The 19,657-nt window shown below is 35.8% G+C and overlaps 1 protein-coding gene across 2 annotated transcripts in view; it reads left to right on the top strand.

The window, feature by feature from the left end:
* The first annotated feature begins 11,989 nt into the window (after window positions 1-11,989).
* Window positions 11,990-19,657, top strand: part of LOC120541894 (cardiac-enriched FHL2-interacting protein) — a 51,089-nt gene continuing 43,421 nt past the window's right edge. Inside the window, exons 1-2 of one of the 2 annotated variants that reach the window (XM_039773861.1) lie at window positions 11,993-12,082; window positions 12,198-12,291. The gene's annotated coding sequence lies outside the window, so the exon portion shown is untranslated. Of the gene's footprint in view, window positions 12,292-19,657 lie in introns of both variants that reach the window. The other variant, XM_039773852.1, reaches the window with a different exon arrangement.

Here is a 19,657-nt window from a genome sequence, read left to right as displayed (position 1 = left end):
AAGGAACAAAAACTGAACAGGGCTCCACTGCGTCCCTTATGCTGTCATATTCTCTCATAAGGGAAACATTTACAGCTGCCGGTTAACCTAACACTCAAAATCTTTCAAATGGACAAGGGAAACCAAACTCCCTCAAAAAAAAAAAAAAACAACAACAAACTTACATATATTGGAGGCAGTTCAGTCTCCACATAAGAAGTTATCTGGATGAATGCATCATGTCCTAGAGGTGAAAAGGCAGGGACACCAGTACAGAAGAGAGAAAGTTGTGGCTTGAGAAAAAGCATAATAGATAGTAGGATATTCAGCTGATGCCAGGAGCTGGCTGTAACCGTAGAAAACAGGGGTTTAATTTCTAAAACTATGTCGATTTGAGTGTGAAAATATGTTTTTGCCAAAAAACAAGAAAAGACATACGTCAAAAAAAAAATCTGATTTATAAAACCTGGAGCTCAAATGTTTCTACGCAATTTACCTTTGTAAATCACAATGATCAATGTGAACACTGGAATGCAACATGAACCGGTTGCCACCCTGAAACAATCATACCTGGACTATGCTAATAAACCTTTTACATTACAGGTGGAGCCAAATCCAAAACGGTATTCGACAAAACACAAATACTGGGTTTTTACAAATATGTACAAATATTTCTAAGATTATTTTGTCTGTAAACTTTACAGCTTTCCTTATGATCTTTATTGTTATGCAGCATCATGAGCATGCATCTCCAACAGGGCATGAAAATGGGCTGTTAAAGTTGCCACATCCTCCCTATGAAATTCCAAAAATATGGTATTGACAACCAACTCAGATTAATGAAAATGCCCTAATTGTAGATCCATTGACTACCAATTCATGAGATTTGTGTTTCATAATGTTTTAAGTATTTGAGCCATTGATGGCTTGCTCCTCATCCTCAAAACTGAATAGCTCACCAGTTACAAGTCAGCACTGATCCGATGATAACTTTTTGACAGACACATTGCTTAACTGATTATTTTTATTTTGTTTGTGTTACTGTGAGATCCTAATACATATAGTACAATACAATAATTTTACATTGTACTTAGTGTTCTGGATTATACAGTAATAGTTTTTTTCTGCAAATAATGGCAATATATAGTACCAGACCCAGCAGTTTTAGTAGCTCCCTGAAAGTAAGACCCACGAAAGGCACTTTATGGAAGGAAAAAAAAAACAATCTTTTATTTGATATGCTATGATGTGTACTCTTGCTAGCAAGGTCCAAATAACTAGAGTAGAATTCTTTCATTTGCTCTGCTATCTTGTTCAAATGTATTATGTTAGGAAAATAAAGTGTATGTGTACTTGAGAGGGAATGTAGTGTCATTTCGGATAATCTGACATAATCAGCAATCGTATACAAACATTTTAGCCAATTACAATGTTACAATGGTTTCCGGTGAAATTTGCATGTAAAGTGGTGTATGCACATTTCAAAACTCTTTTTAGTTTTATAAATCTGACTTCAGATGAACCATCAAAAAGATGGCAGACCATCTTGTAACCAACAGGCAATAGCATATCATTCCAAGCAATAAGGCAGGAACTGCCCAGAGTCCATTTTGTGAACTTCTAACCCATTAGGTGCTAGAACACGGTGCTGGACTAGAAGCAGCAGGATTATATATTTTGTTAAGGACACCAGAACCTACTGCAGAATGTTGCAGTTTAGTGCACAGTGGTAAAAGAAGGGATGGTCTGACTTCTGAAGTGATTTTGGAACTTGATTGAATATTTAAAGTCACCTCAGGCTAGAATGTATTTGATTTAGCAGGTGGTTGAAAAGCTAGGAACAAAAAACAAAAACTAAACTGTCCATAAAGAGAGAGACAGAGAGAGGGAGATGCATAGAGAGAAGGGGGGTATTAAATGGAATGCTATGTTGTCATTCTGAAGAAAGCAAGTGGTCAAATCACCCTACCAGGAGGGCAAAGATTCAAGAATTGTATACAGAGAACCAGAATGTAGCACCATGGTTTTGCTCCTGGTCCATCTATTTGTACATTAATGTTCTTCTTGTATTCATCCCAGCCTTGTCACTGTTCAGGAAATAAGCATACCTTTTGTGTTTTTGGTCTCCTTGATGTTTGTTATGGATGTTCACTACATCAGCGTTTCCTCCTGTGAAATAATACAGAAGTAGATGTAACCATCTGATTTTAGAAAATTACACTTTATGCACAAGAAACCGTTCAGTTACTAAAATGTTGTGTCAGTCAATAACTAATTTGTCTTAGCATCTAGTTTAGTTATTTTTAAATGCTGTAAAGTTATTCGAGTAAATATTCCTTTGTTTCATCCTTAAATGTACTTCCCCTTACTTTGGATAATCCTCACATACGAGTAAATTCTGTGATATTAACCTATTGATTACTCTAAACTTGCTGATAAATACACTGTATAAATTTCATAGCTCTGAATATAGCTCTGTAACCCTGTAATAGAAACAAATTTAAAAAACAGATGGAGGTATACAAGGATACAGTTAAAAAGTCATTCAAAATAAATATGAAAAAATGCATTTTATAGCAAAAACATGTATTTAAAGATCACTAATTCATAGACAGGCATTGTTAAAGAAATTAGAACCTCAAACATTACACTGCTCTAAAATATACAGTAGACAAATACAGTCAGATCGATTGATCCCAAAATGAAACAGCTGGCAGCAGGTGGCTAGGTGAATGGCCTGTTCTCATAAAAACTGTTCTAATGTTCTCACACCCAAATATAACACACAATGCATCAAAGATGAACTAGAAAGATAAAAAATATTACATTCATCTAACTAAAATGCCAAGGCTACGTTATAATATTTAGTGGCATTTACCAAGAAGACTTCCATTGGCAGCCTCGTGCTAAAGGGGATAAGGTTGTCAGGGGGTGTAAGGGCATTGTTCATGACTGCCAGCAGCTTAGCCAACATTATTTTCTCTGCTACTGCCTCCAGAGAGTACAAGCTACTGCCCGGAATAGAGACGGTCTTCCTAAATGAATCTGTTAGCAAATCCTGTTCTTGTGCTACTGTCCTAACATACCACTGTACAAATGAGCATATGTATATCCACATCGCAATAGAACATAAGCAAAAACGGACCTGACCTGCCTGGTGCACACACAACTCAACCACTCCACCCTCGATAAACAGTGGGACCAGCCATGCTCTTCCTGACTTCTACAACCAGCTCCTAGATTTTTTTTTTACAATGAGTTGCTGATGGTACAACCTGCACCTCAGAAAAAATGGCAACTGGGCCTACACATTCATACCTTTATATCTCCTCAAGATGCAGGTATCATGATTAGTATCATTTCCTGCCTTGCTTAATTTGACAGTACTAAATAGTTTCACTCCAATAACGTCTTTATCTTCCCCTCAGAAGTTTTGTGTATTTGACACCCCCCTAAGATGAAGAAATCAAATCCAGTGTTCTTTTATCTATATTACAGTGGGCAATACGGTGTTAATTTGGAATGCATGTGACTGAAGGATAAACACTTAAAATAATAATAACTCTTTACATTTATATAGCACCTTTCTCACTACTTCAAGCACTTTTCATAGTGAATGGGGAGTCACTTCAACCAGCAGCAATGTATAGTATCCACCTGGATGATGTGACGGTAGCCATATTTGCGCCAGTACACTCACCACAAATTAGCTGTTAGATGGCGAAGTGGTGACAGAGAGCAATAACCAAATAGAGACAGGGGATGATTAGAGGCCAGAATGACTAGGCCATTGAGGAAAATTTAGCCTGGACATCAGGATACACCCTACTCTTTACGAAAGATGCCCATGGATCTTTTATGACTACAGAGTGTCAGCACCTTGGTTTTACGTCTTACTTACTTATTTACTTTTCTTATGTGAATCTTTCATTTTTATTTTCCATTCTAAGCATGGCTTAAATTCACTATTTGTCAGTATTGATAATCATCAAATTTTTCATCACTTACTTGAGTATAGGATTGGAAATGGAAAAAAATAAATCACCAAAGGCATATTAAGCACAACATATGAACAATAGCTACTTGATTTATCATTAGCAACAACACTAGTTATAATTAAATGTTAACATTTTGGTATTGCAGCATCAGGAATGAAACCCATTTCATTTCTGGTTCAATCAAAGTGCAGAGTGTTGGGCATCTTTATCTTTGAGATCAACGTGGTACTGTCTCCCACTGAGTGTTGTAGGTGCACTAAGCAGTACAATGACACACTGTAATGGCACCCACCAAATATCGACTCAAGGTGGCCAATGGAAAGACTGCGCAGGATAGTTTGGATGAATGAAACATATCAGGATGTCTGATTCTGCTTCACTCTTGTCATGAATCACACCAATCCAACATTTTTCATCATACATGCACCCAACATAGCCTTCAATAGGGCACTGGTCTAATGTGAGGGACGCATCTGATTCATCAGGAGTGTGATCGTGAGAGGGCTGGATCTCAGCTGCTGCTTCAGTGGTGAATATTCAGAGAGTCAATTGGCTGTCTTCATCAGACACCCGGTTGATTTTGAGCTTGCCATCTTATTTCTGGTTTAATGGAAAGATTGTGGGGGATATTTAGAACATTAGAACATTAGAACACTCAGGACGAGAACAGGCCATTCAGCCCAACAAAGCTCGCCAGTCCTGTCCACGTATTTCTCCTAAAAAAACATCAAGTCGAGTTTTGAAAGTCCCTAACGTCTTACTGTCTACCACACTACTTGGTCGCTTATTCCAAGTGTCTATCGTTATGTAACAGTGATATTCTCAAGTACTAGGTACTCTTTTGGCCATAGAAAATCACATTACCTGTTCAGCAACATTAGATCATTTAACATCATTTGATATTAAAAAACGTTTGACATTTTAGATAACTTACTGATTGAAAACTCAATGATTACCATTATTGACACATGGTACATTCAGCCTATAGAAGATAAAGATGAAAGATTTACATAAGAAAAGTAAGGTTTGTATTTTGAGAAAGAAGGGACAATGTAGAATAAATGAAAAATATTTTTTAAATTATCTGCACATTCTCACATTCCGTTAGGGTGCTCTGAAAATGAAATCCAAAATGATTTTTTGGATTTTGTGAAATCTGTTGTGCAAACCCTGTTACAGTTACTTTTCTGTTTGTTTTTTTCAGAAAGCCTATATAGTTATATGAATAAGAAAAAAAATCTAAAATCTGTGTTAGTTATAAAATTGTGTTTCTGAGGCCTAAGCTTAGCTAAGCCAAAAACCCAAATTAAATTTTGATCAACTTCAAGGGGCTGCTTTGACCATGTAGGGTCATCTGGAACAAATGTTTTAATTTTGTTACATACTAGACCAATTAATATACCAGCGTGCAAAGTCGGAGCCTGCTCAGTGGTTTAGTTCTTGAGCTATGGACTTGTGAAATTTGATGAAGAAATAAGGCCAGATAAAATCAACAACACCCTCCTCTTGGTAAACTGGATGTATCTTGGAAAATATTGCTCTTACATCAAAAAAATAATAATTACAGGTTTGTCTCATGACTAACATGGATACACCTAGTACTTTTCAGAATTTATGGAGTCCGAAGTGCATGTGCCATTGGTTGATTTGACACGGAATGATCCATCTGTCTCAAATATTAAAATCATTCACTTTCCTTGTTTATCATTTTTACAAAAGTTTTCATCAGTCCATGTTTCATATGAAGAGGAGGTAAAAATATCTTTGCTGGGTTGACAAGTGTTTTACGTGCCACACTTTCCTGCCCTTGAACCAAATGCTTATGGGGAGGCCAGTTCTTTGTAATGTAATGAGACACTTTAGCTTGGCTGTCCCTTTTGTAAATGAAACAACAGTACTTGGTATATCCAAGCTGCATTCCTAGCAGAAGTGCCACTACTTTTAGACTACCTCAGACATTCTAGTTGTAGTTGTTGTACTGCATATGTTATAACAACAGTTTCATGTTTTTGTAGGTTTCTTTCATTTGTGCTACATATACAAAAAGTATTAAAGGGTGGACATTGCCACTGTGTAACAAGGCAGCTTTCAGGTTTCACAATGACGAATCAAAACACCATTGTTGTTGGTCTGCTCAAAACCCAAAGCCATGCATGGACTAAATAAAAAACATTAATTTGTGGGCAACATATTAGAAAACTTAAAATATAATTTTAAAAATACCAAAGACAGACTGAGGCAATAAAATAGTATGTGATAGAATAAAACTGTCAATGTTTGTTATCAAAAGGCCACAATACAGAAAATACACCCCATAGAATTAAGGAAGCAAAAGCTTTGTTGTCCTTCATAATTAGTTATTGGAATAACAGCCTTCAGATTTCTGGCTACCAATGGATTTGCCAGCAAAAAAAAATGAATATGTAAAGGGAAACACAAATAACAACAATAATAAAGAAGAATAATGATAATGTAAACAAGTGCTTGCTTCTACATCCTGTAGTACTTTAGACTATAAGAATAATTAACAGAGCAGCTGGACTGCTGGATCATCAGGTTTAATTTGACCAAGAAGTGACATCAAGTTGAGTTTTACTCTCTGCTATGCTCAGAGGGGAGCGATGAAAACACAAATCCAGATGCAGCACTCTCTGAGTCTTTGAGACCTTTAACATTACTCTAATGGAAAGTGCAGCACAACCAGCTGCATAGCCATATTTTACTCTTTAAGTTGTTAAAACATAAGTTGAAAGCATCCAACATCACCATCTAACTGCCACCTGCAAGCTGCTTCATTTTACAAACCAGAAGGTCTGAAGTGTGTTTGGGGGAGTTGTTGTTTGTTTATTAAAATGTATTATAATCGGTGAACCAAAATAATTCATAAAAAACAAGCATACATAAAACAGTTATCATTGAGCTCCTGAATATGATCTATTCATAACAGGATTGTGGGAAGCTGCAGAATCACCTACAGTTATTATTATCAGTGGCCAACACGCTTTTCCAAGGGGACTTAATGTCACTATATGTTACAACAAGTTACATATACATTGAAGAAGCTGCTAAAATGGTTTGCTCAGTGTCACACTGTGAGGCAAACGCAAGAACTAAACCAGAAACCACATGGCGTAAAATTCAGAGCCACAGCTACCACACCATTCTCTCTGCCTTTAACAATGCAGGAACCAACCTTGAATGAGGTACCAGTCAGCAGCAAACCATACTTATTTACACAAGACCAATCTACCATTAAAACTAATCAGTAAATCTTTGTGATTTTGTCAGAAGCCAGAAAAAAATTAAAATTAAAAGACAAGCTAAAAGCATGCATTGTTCATCAAGATTTATCCAAGAACTGAAGACAGATCTTTAACTCATAATTAACACTAACATAATAAATGTTGGCTGGAGATGGATTGTGTCTTGTGCCCCTTTCTTCTGGGAGAGTTTCTGACCCTCCACAATCCTGAAATGGGTTAGAAGGGATTAAAAATGGATGGGTGGGAGTATTATTATAATGGCATGATCAATATCATCCATTATTATAATTAGCCTTTTATACAGTCTAGTGCTCTGACTAATTCTCTGCAAGAGTTTTAACAACTCCTTACAACAAGGGTTTAAAATGCAATTCTGTTGCTTTCAAGTGTTTACCCACTTCTCTCCACCGAAAACTGTACACATTCTCAAATTGTGCATATACTAAAAGTGAGCTTGACATTGTGACATTGAAAGAGATCTCTGGCTTCACTTGTTCATTTCTAAAATTTATCGTGACTCAATGTTTATTTAATAAAGTCTTATGACATTGCGTCTCGAGGAACAGGTTGCTGCTATTGGTTTACCATGGACTAGACAACAACGTCGCAAACCAAGCCAGACAGAAACAAACTGACAGAAGGGGCAGGCGGTAATGGAAGGCTGCCACAATTTTCATGTTGTACAGCAAGGAAGCAAAGTCAAAGCTGAATTACTTATTGATAATGAAGGAGCACAATCTGTACATTGAACTTTAACCTGTTTAAAGATGAGTACTGTACCTGGGAGAAGTGGCTCAAAGGAATGTTAGGATATGTGCTGTGGTCCCCAGTGTGCTGAACTTTAAAGTACAAGGCTGTTGTTTCAATCCCACATTCATCACTGTGTGACCCTGAGCAAGACACATTACAGGCCTGAGGTGCAGATGAAACAAGAAAGTACAATTGTTTACATAAATGTCTATTTATCTGTGCATGTAAAGTAATCTAAACATGTGAAATGTTCTCTGTAAACATAACATATTATTATTGCTAAAGTAACTGAATCATGTTACGTGTGTAGGAATCAACTTGGAACAAGATAACAAAATGTGAAAAGTATCTGAGGAAAAGCTTTTTGAATTACCTAATAGTTAAAAGTAGGCTATTTATTATGCCGAGAATCTGAGCGTGTGTTTTTATAAATAGATTCATGTGATTAAGAGCATTGCTAAATTTTCTCAGTGTTGCTCAGTGAACAGGAGGTGTGTGCAGCAATGACTGCCAAGGCCCACTGCTTGCTAACAAAGTACTCTTAAAAGGTCTGCAAGGTTACATCTTGCCTGAAGAGAGGGCCCAAGTTGCCTCGAAAGCTTGCATATTGTAATCTTTTTAAGTTGGCTAATAAAAGGTATCATTTTGCATGACTTCTCACTAAGGTCTACCAGGGAAAAGCAAACACATGCTGAATAGAACAGGCAAGGAATAGTCTGTTAGGACCATGGGGTCAGCGCAAGCTCACAAAACTTGAAATGAAAATCTCAGTTGAGAGAAATAAACCAATATTACTATTCAACACTTTTCTAAAGCCCCAGAAAAACCCATAATGAAATGTTTTAAGTTTTTAATCCAATAAAATAAAGATAAATTTATACTTACGATACTGTAGATAAAGAAAATAATACTGAATGCTAACACAGTTAATTATTATATTATGAAAAGTCTTATCACACAATACTGATAAAAGACATCACATTTCCAATGAGCTTTTTACAATAACCCTGCACACATACACAACCTCTGGAAATCTACCTAAAATATAAATTACCCATTCATTACATTGTTGATCTTGCACAATCCAGTTCAGAGTCAAAGGACTGGAACATATTTCAGTAACACTGGACACCAGGAAGAAATAAGCCTGAGGTGACACTTAATTAATACTTATGCAAGTTCTATGCACCATACACTATCAATAAATACATTATAGTTAAAATAGCCACAAGATCACATGCACCACAAACACACACACACACAGAAAAATTAGAACAGAAAAACACTATACAACACAAACAAAACTGTTTCCCACTATAAGCGCTCCAGAGTATACAATGGTTTGCCACCAATTATGTCAAAATACAACAAAAATCTAAAACTTTGGTTTGAATGTGACATTGCCACTGTTAGTCTCGTTCCAAAATTAGAAGGGGGTGTCTGTACAGTTTTGAACATCTGTTTGCAATGCTTGAGTAAATGCCATGCGTTCATTCATTTGAAAAACTGCACATTTCATTAATTAAATAAATTTATACTGGCTCAAACATGCTTATTAATTTTCACATTTCTGCAATTAATTTGAATTATGGTATATAACAAATGCATTAGATGCTGCTTAGTGATGTATAGTTTATACTGTACATTTTATCTAAATGTACATACTTGTGCTATGTATGGTATTACATGTCTACCACCCATTTCATCAGACCAGCTTTTCCTGATCAGATTAGCAGTCAGCCTGTCTGCACAGGCCAAAATAGGCTGGTAAGTTTAGTAAGAGATTCTTTATAACATAAAAAAACAGATAAAATTGTAAATTAAAAAATAGAGTTTATTGAAAACTGGTTTATTTTAGCAATGCTTGGCAAAATACTACATTCTAAAAGCAAGCTATACTTACAGAAATGTATATGCTTTGATGATGGAATTTCCTCTTAAGTAAAAGACAAATGCATTAAATGCTACGCCCACCAAGTGCCTTTTAAGGTACATTTTAATCACTTTTCAGGTGTTAAGGCCTTAAATAAATTTTTAATCAAGAGCGAAGGCATCTGGCTGGGACAGCTACAGTATGGGACCTGCGGGTTGTGACAAACAGCCTTTCATCCCTAGCGAGTCAAAAAAAGCTCCAACAGGTCAGTGATCTAGCATGCTAGAAAGTTTCTAGTTGTATCTCTGAATGATGGCAGACTTCGCCTTCTGCTGAGGCATGTGTGAATGTCTGTCATATCAGTGGGCTCTCCTCTCCAGTAGCTTGTGCTCCTGGGAAAATATTCACTGCTGCCATCTCCTATTATAGCATCGCTTGTCTGCAATATAAGGCTGTGGGAAGATTACTCGACGTGAAAACCATTTGGAAACTGTAGGGCTGTGTGCTCAGATCCTCTGCATACCCCATGACCTTCTTTGCTAAGAGGTAAGTGTCTACAGATAGTAAAATAAAAATGCCCTCAAATACCTTTCCACTTTTAAACGACCCAAGTGCCTACACAGCACAAGTATGAAATGAACCTACAAAATATAACTGAAGATAAGCCAGGTTTATGATAACATACTGTATACATTTACTTATATTCTGATAGTCAAATTTTGCTCCAATAAAAGTATTCTGAATGAATGATATTCTAATTATATAAATATCCATTTATCTACCTTCCTAATCCTCTAATCCAGGGCAAGGTCACAGGGCAGCTGGAATGTACCTCAGCAATCATAAGGTGCAAGGCAGGAACAAAACCTGGACTAGGGAAGCAAACACACACAAACTCACACAAACTCATTAGGGCCAATTTAGCAACACTAATTCACATAACCCGCATGTTTTTGTACTTTGGCAAAAAATCAGAGCGCCTGGATGAAACCCACGCAGACACAGGGAGAACACCCAGTGAACACCTGGGATATGAACCCTGGTCTCCTTAATGCAAAGCAGTAGAGCTACAAGTGCACTGACCCTTATATGACATATAAATAACATAATACTCTCATTCCTAATCCAAACCAAGGACAAGGGAACTCGAGTCTGTCCTGCCAGCATGAGACACTAACCAGGAACTAGCCCTGGACTGGGAACAGATATACAAACTTTAGACTTCCAAAATAAATATAATTCACCCTAATTAAATTAACATTTCTTGACTTAGTCAGTGGGTAACTGGTGTTCTATACTATTTGAAATTGGAAAAAAATGTAATTCTCACTTCAAAACTTTTTAAAAATTTGGCAGAATCAATCAATAATGTTTCAAAATAAGACTCCATTTCTTTCTTGTTGCTTTTACAGTAGCTTTGGTTGGTGGCTCTCCTTTCTTTCTCTTGGGTGGGGTTGAATTTTGCTTTGTTTTGTTAAGTTTGACTTGATTGTATAGGAGGTTACCTGCTTCTATTTAAAATCAATAAAAACATTTTTAAAAATAAATTAACATATCTTGTTGTTGAAATAGTTCATGAAATCATGAACTAACAGCAAACAAATTAAAATATCGGAATGTGAAGATTAAAATAAACCAGAACAAATATAATATGAAAACTAAAACTGCACAGTCACTTTCTGCCTCTGTTTTTGTATTTGCCAGCTGCATGTGCTATTAGCAGTGCTAATGTCTTCTTCGTTTTAATTAATAATCAATCACAAGTAATTAGTATTAATATAGTCCCTTTAAGTGACTCATCTAGCATGAAGATTATATATATTTCTATTTAAAGCAGCATTCCCCACAAATAGTATCCTTTATACAATACAACATGCAGTGAACTTTACTGCCTTATTAACTTTATTTACTACCTTTGCAGAAAACTACAATAAAATTCTGGGAGTGCTAATTCAGACTAATTTACTGAACATTCTTAATTCAAGAAGAGAGAAGAGATAAACGAGGCCATAAGAAAACCTAGCAACTCCAAATATAAAAATAGCTGATGAGCCTGTTTATTTCATCTGCCTGATACACGACACCAAATGGTTATTCCAATACGTGTGCTAGCTTCATCCCATGTTACAACTCTGTTTGGCTTCTCCAGCTTCTCTTTCTTTTTTCAGTACTTTTTCTACACTTCTTCCTTGCTTAGTCTGTTTCACCTGGTAAATGAGGTGGGAGTATGTTCAAAGTTTGTTTTTGTTTGAATTGTTTTTTTGTTCAGCAACTTAATGGTTCTACCACTGACATGCTCTGAAAGTAATAGAAAAGTACCTATTTTTACTGTAGCTGCTGTGCTCCAATGACGCTATTCGGATTTCTATCAAGATACTTGCAGACTTGACATTTAAGCCTATCTTAAAATGGAATACAACAGCAAGAGGTAAGATACTTTCCATGATTTAATAATTTTGAGCTAGATCATTCAGGATATAATAAAAACAAAATGGTTGAGAACAAGTTTTAGTATTTTATACACTATTTCTGTAACTAGTGTAACTAATGTCTTGAAGTTGCAATACAAATATCTTTTAAGCAAACATACAAAATAAAATTATTTAATGCATCTGAATGATAAAAAAGGCGGCATTTAAAAAATAAAAATATATTTCTTTACAAATACACATGTATTGTTTGATATAATTATGCTGCCAAAACACAGTGTTTAAAACTGAAATTGATAAAAAAAAAAAAGCATACATTTTTTATATAGAATTATATAATACCATTTGTGACAAATCTTAATTTTTTAAATACACACTTGGTTTTCTGTTACAGGTATATATAAAAGTACACATAGACAAGCACAAGAACATGTGCATATAAGGTATTATCCAGGTATATATCTCATGTACAATATAACGCCTGTTCAACATACACTATGTGTACATAAATATACAGTAACTTGGGACAAGAAGAAGTTAAAAATAAATGCTTCACATAACAAACAAGATATAAATTATCAAATGTATATATTTTTTTTAAATGGCAGATATATTTAATCAGAAGGGAACAGATATTGTACACACATGCATATAGCCGAATATGTAAAACTTAGTTCTAGGCTTACAAACCAACAAAGTTTAACTTTACCTAGTATAACACGCCAGCCTGGGTTAAGATGAAATTGTTTATAATTATAATTAAGCTTACATCATTTTAGACAGTTAAATTACATATTTAGTGAAAAGACTTTAAAGCATACAATGTACCAGTTTTTTGTTGAATTGATGCTGCATGTAATAAATCTTGGAACAAAAACATGTTGCTTTGTTCCCTGCACCTAGAAATGCATCAAGTGAGTCTGATGATGGGTAGAATTTTGGTTTTCCTAATAATCATTTTATGCCATGAATTAAAATAAAAGTAATGTTCTTTGCTTAAATATGTTATGAAGCATTATTTTATTTACTGTATGGCTTTCTGTTAGGACCACTGTCTTTTAAATAATAATAATGCAAAAACTTTATAAACAAAGATTTGATAAAAAAAAAAAAACACTGTGAAAATGTGGAATTATTCTGTTCAAATAAACTAAAATGAGAACTGTAACTTAAGAATCTCCAGCCATTACTCTGAACTGTCCCTAACTATTTTTAAAGCAATGCAGAAATTTTAAAGTTCTCCTGTTTCTATGAGATTTGATTTATATATAATTTTTCTTGGTAATTTTAATTTTTAAATACTCTGGCCTAAAATGTTAATCCCCCATTTTTGATTTAAAAAGTTTTTTTTAGTAATTAAAATACTTTTCTGCTTAGTTTCTGAACAATAAATGAATAAACCAAAGTGTTTAGGACCCTGTCAAACTAGCATTTCAGGTGAGGCTGCATCTTACCTTTTGTCAACCCTGTTTTTACCATTATGAAGATGGATAATATTTAAACATGTTTGAGTCAGCCTAATGTGATAAGTATATATGTAACTTAATAACAGAAAAAAAGACAATGAAGATGCGTAGGGATTACACATTCATGTGGGACACTGTTTTGTTTTAAATTTATTAAAGATTACTTTCTAAACACAGAATGCAAAAAAATTTAAAATGTGAGGATAAAATGTGGTGACTGTTCATTTTAAAACATGGATCAATGTTTATTTTATTAGTTCATGAAGCACACACTGAAGGAGGGAGTCTGGGAAAATTTTGAAACCTAAAAAGCGTTATCTGGCCTTTTCATACGCCCACTTTCATAAACATCAACTAGGTTAGCACATGGCTTGAATAACGTGAGGTAATAAAAATGTGTTCCACTATGAATGTGCCTGTTCATTATCCTTTGTAACATAGGCACTCTTCAGGGCTAATATCCTAAAGACTCATATATGATATTAGGTTACCTAGGTATCTAGTTAACACTTTTAGAGGGTAAAACTGAAAATAAACACAGAGCAGCTATCAAACTGTGCTGTCAGTTTTTCTTTTGCTGTTTTATTTGTAACTAAACTTGATCATTAGGTGCTTCCTAAATCCCAATTAAGCTACGAATGCCCATTGATATACAGATTAATTTGGCTCAGGGTCAATTCCTCAAAAGTGTAAAAAGCCTCCCAAAATGAAAACTGCCCAGCATCTGAGGAATTAAATGCACATTTAAAAGTTTACCAGGCTGTGGCCACCTGCTTCTGTGATGACAAGCAGCAACTTAATAGAGCAAAAACAAAATAGAAATGTTATAACCGACAACTATCAATGTTGAAAGAAAAAGACCATTTAAACCTTAGTAGTCTAATGAGCTATTGTGAGAAAACATCGATGTGCGGGAGACCAGAATGCAATGATCAGACAGCTCCTGTGATGTACCACAGCATTTACTCTGGTCATAAATGATTTTACTCTAGAATATCTTCCACCCTAGGTCCTATCATTCTGTCCTATGGTTTCTTCTATCAGTACTATGCCGATGATATATCACTATATCTGTAGTTTTCTGTAGAGGACTGCATGGTAAAAGCTATAATCTCTGCATGTCCCACTGATATCACAACCTGGATGAAGGAAAACAATTTCCAGCTCCACTTGGCAGACAGACTTCCTTGTTATGCCAACATGTCCATCTATTCAGCACTAAATCTCTGTTCAGCTTGGCTCATTATCGCTTACACCAGTGAAGTCTGTACATGAACTTGTTCATTCTCCAGTTGTCCTTCACTGACCATGCAAACAAGTCTCTTCTTCACTCTACACAACATTTAAAAGATAAGAACATATCTGACAATGTATGCAGCAAAACACCTGGTCCAGGATTCTGCTGGCAGAAGTACTGGCATGTATCACTAAGCCACTGAATATGATGCAGCAGCACACCTGGCGTTCAGTCAGCCAAGGAGGGCATGTCACTTCTCTTGTCAGATCACTATATTGACTACCTGTAGTGGCAAATATTAGGTTCAAATCATTGATGATTGCCTACAGAGTAGACAAAAGTTCAACAGCTATATATGAAGACACATGTGAGGTCCTGTGCTCCTTCTCGACTAATCAGATCTGCTGATGATCAGTGTCAAGTGATGCTACCTCTGTGTGGCATCAAATCTCCATCCAGACTCTTTTGATGTGTAGCTTCTAGATGATGGAGCAAGCTGCCCACCTCCTTTTGAATTTCTTACTCCATCAGTGTGTTTAAGAAGTATTTGAAAAATCTCTTGTTTGGTGAATTTCTATCTAACTATTTGTAGTTGTAAGGCTTCCAATACCTAGGATTTGTAATTAGCTTGTATTTTGTTCTGAGCTCTTCACTTACAAAGATTCATTTTGTAACACTGTCTTGTAACACTTGTTCCCTAACAATCCTCTCCGAATCCAGACTGATTTTTATTCAATTACCTTGACCTCTTTTGTAAGGCACTTTAGATAAAGGTATCTGATAAGCAAATAAATGTAAAATGAGGAGCAGTTGTCAACAGCAACTGCTCATAGCTAAATCCAACAGGTACTTTGGACAACGTTGTGCATTTTTTACCGTATGCACTTGTGTGAAAAATACAATGTTTTCATTTTAATACAGGTAAAATACAACTACAGATGAATGAATTATCTTTGTTTATCACTCGATTTTCCCTTATCATCTGTTCTTTATTATGTGCAGACACTGAAAAGTCCAAAATGTATATAACTGAGGGTAATGTACTTGAGAAAGTAAGTCTAGAGAGTTGGGAGAGTAAATATATGAGATGCACTAAAGTTTCTCAGTATGAGTGCATAACATGCTTAAGGAAGGATAACATACTCATGCTTTATGGGTTATAAACAACAGCATGAATGTTCCAAGACACAATCATTTCCATCGTCAATTTGAGATATTTTTCAGTGTTTACTCATTCTTTAACATGATCAATCCACTTCAGGATTCATCTGTTCATTAAAAACCTACTTAATCAAGTTTAATGTTGTCCAGTAACAGGCCCTGCATGCTGATTCCTCTCCTTCACAAGGTACACTAACACACATGAAAACACTCACGCTCTCATGGTGGACCAATTCAGAGTTTAACCCAACAGTCCATCACTGAATTGTGGGAACTGGCAATTTACTATCCTCACCTTTATAATGTAAATAAAACATATCAGAGAAGTTGAAGCACTTAAACGTGAGACAAATTCGAATTCAAGAAACAAAAGAGATCTTCAGACAAAAGTGTCTGTTACTAGCCTGTGTTTCTTAACCCTGACTGCTTTGAAATGAGTACTCTCTGTTAATCTTCAGTTCAATACTGTAATTAACAACATACACACACCAGTGGGAATACATCTAGAGACGTCTTTGTCATTTGATAGGCAACATACATAGCAACTGCAAACAACATGGCCACTGCAATGGTTTTGGGGTGCGCAAAGGACCATTGAAATACCTCTGAATTTTTTATGATGTGGGCAGTTCTCCTCCAAAGTCTTCACAGGGGTCTCCACGTTGTGTTGGGAGCAAGTCAGAATCCTCACTGGTTCACAGAGACACACTTGACTCAGTCAGTTCCCAGGAGAGCTTTGCTGGTTTCATGGGTAGCCAGCTCTCCAGAAGTGAAACTAGCCAAGAAACTGTACATCCAAAACAAATATGCAGCAGATGAGAGCTACAGAGACAGGGTAGTCATCAACCTTTGGCTGTATATAGGGGGAGACAATGAATCTTTATAAAATAAAAGGTTTATTCACTCAAATGTTCTAAAACACAGAAATGCTCTGAAGAGCACAAAAAATGAATACACCTAAAAAGGCAATCCGGAAACTAACAAAGTCCCAATACAATAATCCAAGAATCATGGTCAAAAAAGAGAGAAGAGGTGAGAAATCCAGTAAACAATAAACCAGAAATCACAGAAAACAGAAGAGAATTCACCACAACAAACATATAAGAATGAACCGCATATGACCAGAACCGTGACAATAATTACTTATATTAAAAATCATACCATTATTCAGGAATTAGCAGAAGCCTTTCAACGCTTAAATTCCAAGAAGGTATTGGATTAAATAATCACTATAAGTAGATACAACAAATAAAACTGATGAAAACTGTAAGGAAGTTATGTATGACAATCTGCACCTCAAGTCTCAAGATTTAATACAAAGGCAAATGTCTAAATAATCTAACATTCAGTTCTACAAATATATATGTAAGTGTACAGCACTGAAAGTACATATATCAATTAAAGCTGATAAAGATCAACTTAATGCCATTAAAAGTGAATGAAGAAGAGACTTCCAGCAGACACTCTATCCTCCATTTTCCCAGTACTTCAGAAGAACATTTAACCAAATAGCTTCTTGAAGCCTACCCACAGGGAATGTCAGGGTCACCAATAACTGCTAATTGCCTCTGTACTTATGCTTCCAGACAGGCATGTAGTGCTTTTTTTCTATCTCCAGCAACCACCTACTTCTCTGTGGTTCATTATTCTTCTGAATCTTGTTATTCAGACACTTGTTGCACCTTTTCTACAACTGAATATAAACTAATTGTAGCTATGTTTTAAATGACAGTGTGCATATTTTCCAATATTACAAGTAACTTTTGCTGGTGACTTGCACTTCAGAATGACTTTAGCATAATCGAGAAGCAGTGACTCTGGGAAACAGCTTTGCCATTATACTGTGTAACTCTGAAAGCCTGGCCAAAGTAATTTGTAAATGAAATTAACAAATGTAGTATTGATGTCTGCACTACAAACTCGGAAAAGCAGAAATTTGTAACATTAGAAAAAAACTGTTGAGTTGATTAGTGACTCTAAATTGACCTAATGTGAGTAAGTGTGGGTGTACAAGAGTGTGCCCTTAAGACCTATCTGTGGCTTTTTCAAGCTTTTTACCCACTGCTACCAGTACTGGCTTCCTCCCACTCTGTACAGGGAGAAACGTCTGTTACAAAGTGAGATACACAAATTGATTATTTGATGGGGTGTGGTTTATTTTGGTTGCCTACATTCTAAGAATATCTATGTTACAGACATATATAAGCATTCTTTCAGCATTTTCTTTCTCACACCCAGAACTCTGATCTGTTAAGTTTATCATAGGAGATTTGGGTGTCCTCATCTAATTTTTAAGGCCTTTTGTCTTGCACCTTACTGATTTTTCTTAAATTTCTCTTTTTAAAATACCTATTTCTTCTCGATTGCTGCTTTAACTGTAATCTTGTCATTTTTGTCTAAAAGTAATATTAATTCAAGGATAATGGCTAGTCCTGTTGCCTCACATCTCCAAGGACTGGAGTTTGTTATTTGGTCTAGTCACTGTCCAAGTGGAGTTTCATTCCACCCATTTTTCCCAGGTACTCTAGTTGTAAAGACATCTCTAAATTGTCTTTGTACACGTGTGTGCACTCAGAAATAGACTTATGTCTCACCCAGGACAGGTTTCTCCCTTGTGCTCAATACCTCCAGCATAGGTTTCATCCTCCTCCTCAAAACCTGTAATGGAGTAAAAGAGGAGAGGTTAGGAGCACCCGCTGATACAGCGCATTGTCGCACCCACCACATGACAAACCAACTCAGGATCCCAAATTAGGACCCGAGTGCAGCCATGCAATGGGTGACACCTCAGCACCACACTAGTTCAGATGGAATGGAACAGTGTGATGTTTTTTATGGTGGCTGGAGTGGCAATTCTGCCACCAACCCCCAGGTTTTCCCTGAAGTTTGGAGGGCCTACATGCAGGGCTGGATGCAGTTTAAAATCATACCCAGGACGCTAATGGAGTAAGCAGGTTCAAAAGTAGTTTAATGAGTAATCTATTTATATGATAATGTCTTTCTACAGTAGTTCAACAAAGGAAAAGTTACAGTACATATGTAAGGCCAATATCTGTAATTTGTATAAAGAATGAAAAAATATGACTTTAGGTTAAAGTGTTGGAATGTAAACCACAAGGATGGCACTTTAAATTAATATGCTACCCTTTGGAAGTCAAAGAATCTACATGTAGTCTAACTGTAAACATATGTGCGGTATATAATTGTTTCAGTTTCATTTTATGTCACTTACAACTGTCAGCTAAAAAAGTAAATGAAAACATTCAATCAAGAATACATGTTCATTTTACCTGTGAACAGCTGAATTAATGTCAGAGACCAATTGGCATTACAACAATGTATTTGACAACTCCCTTAACGCGGCTGTCAACTCAAGCAAACAAAAACTCTCAGTGCCCCAATTAGCATGCCTAATCTGTTGATTTACTTGCTGCAGATGCAGATTTTTTTTTCTGAACTATTCCTGAAATGTTCATGAAGATAGAGTTTTAAAGACAGTTG

Source organism: Polypterus senegalus, chromosome 1, assembly GCF_016835505.1.
Source record: "Polypterus senegalus isolate Bchr_013 chromosome 1, ASM1683550v1, whole genome shotgun sequence".
Taxonomy (NCBI): Eukaryota; Metazoa; Chordata; class Cladistia; order Polypteriformes; family Polypteridae; genus Polypterus; species Polypterus senegalus.
This window is presented reverse-complemented; position numbering and strand designations above follow the sequence as displayed.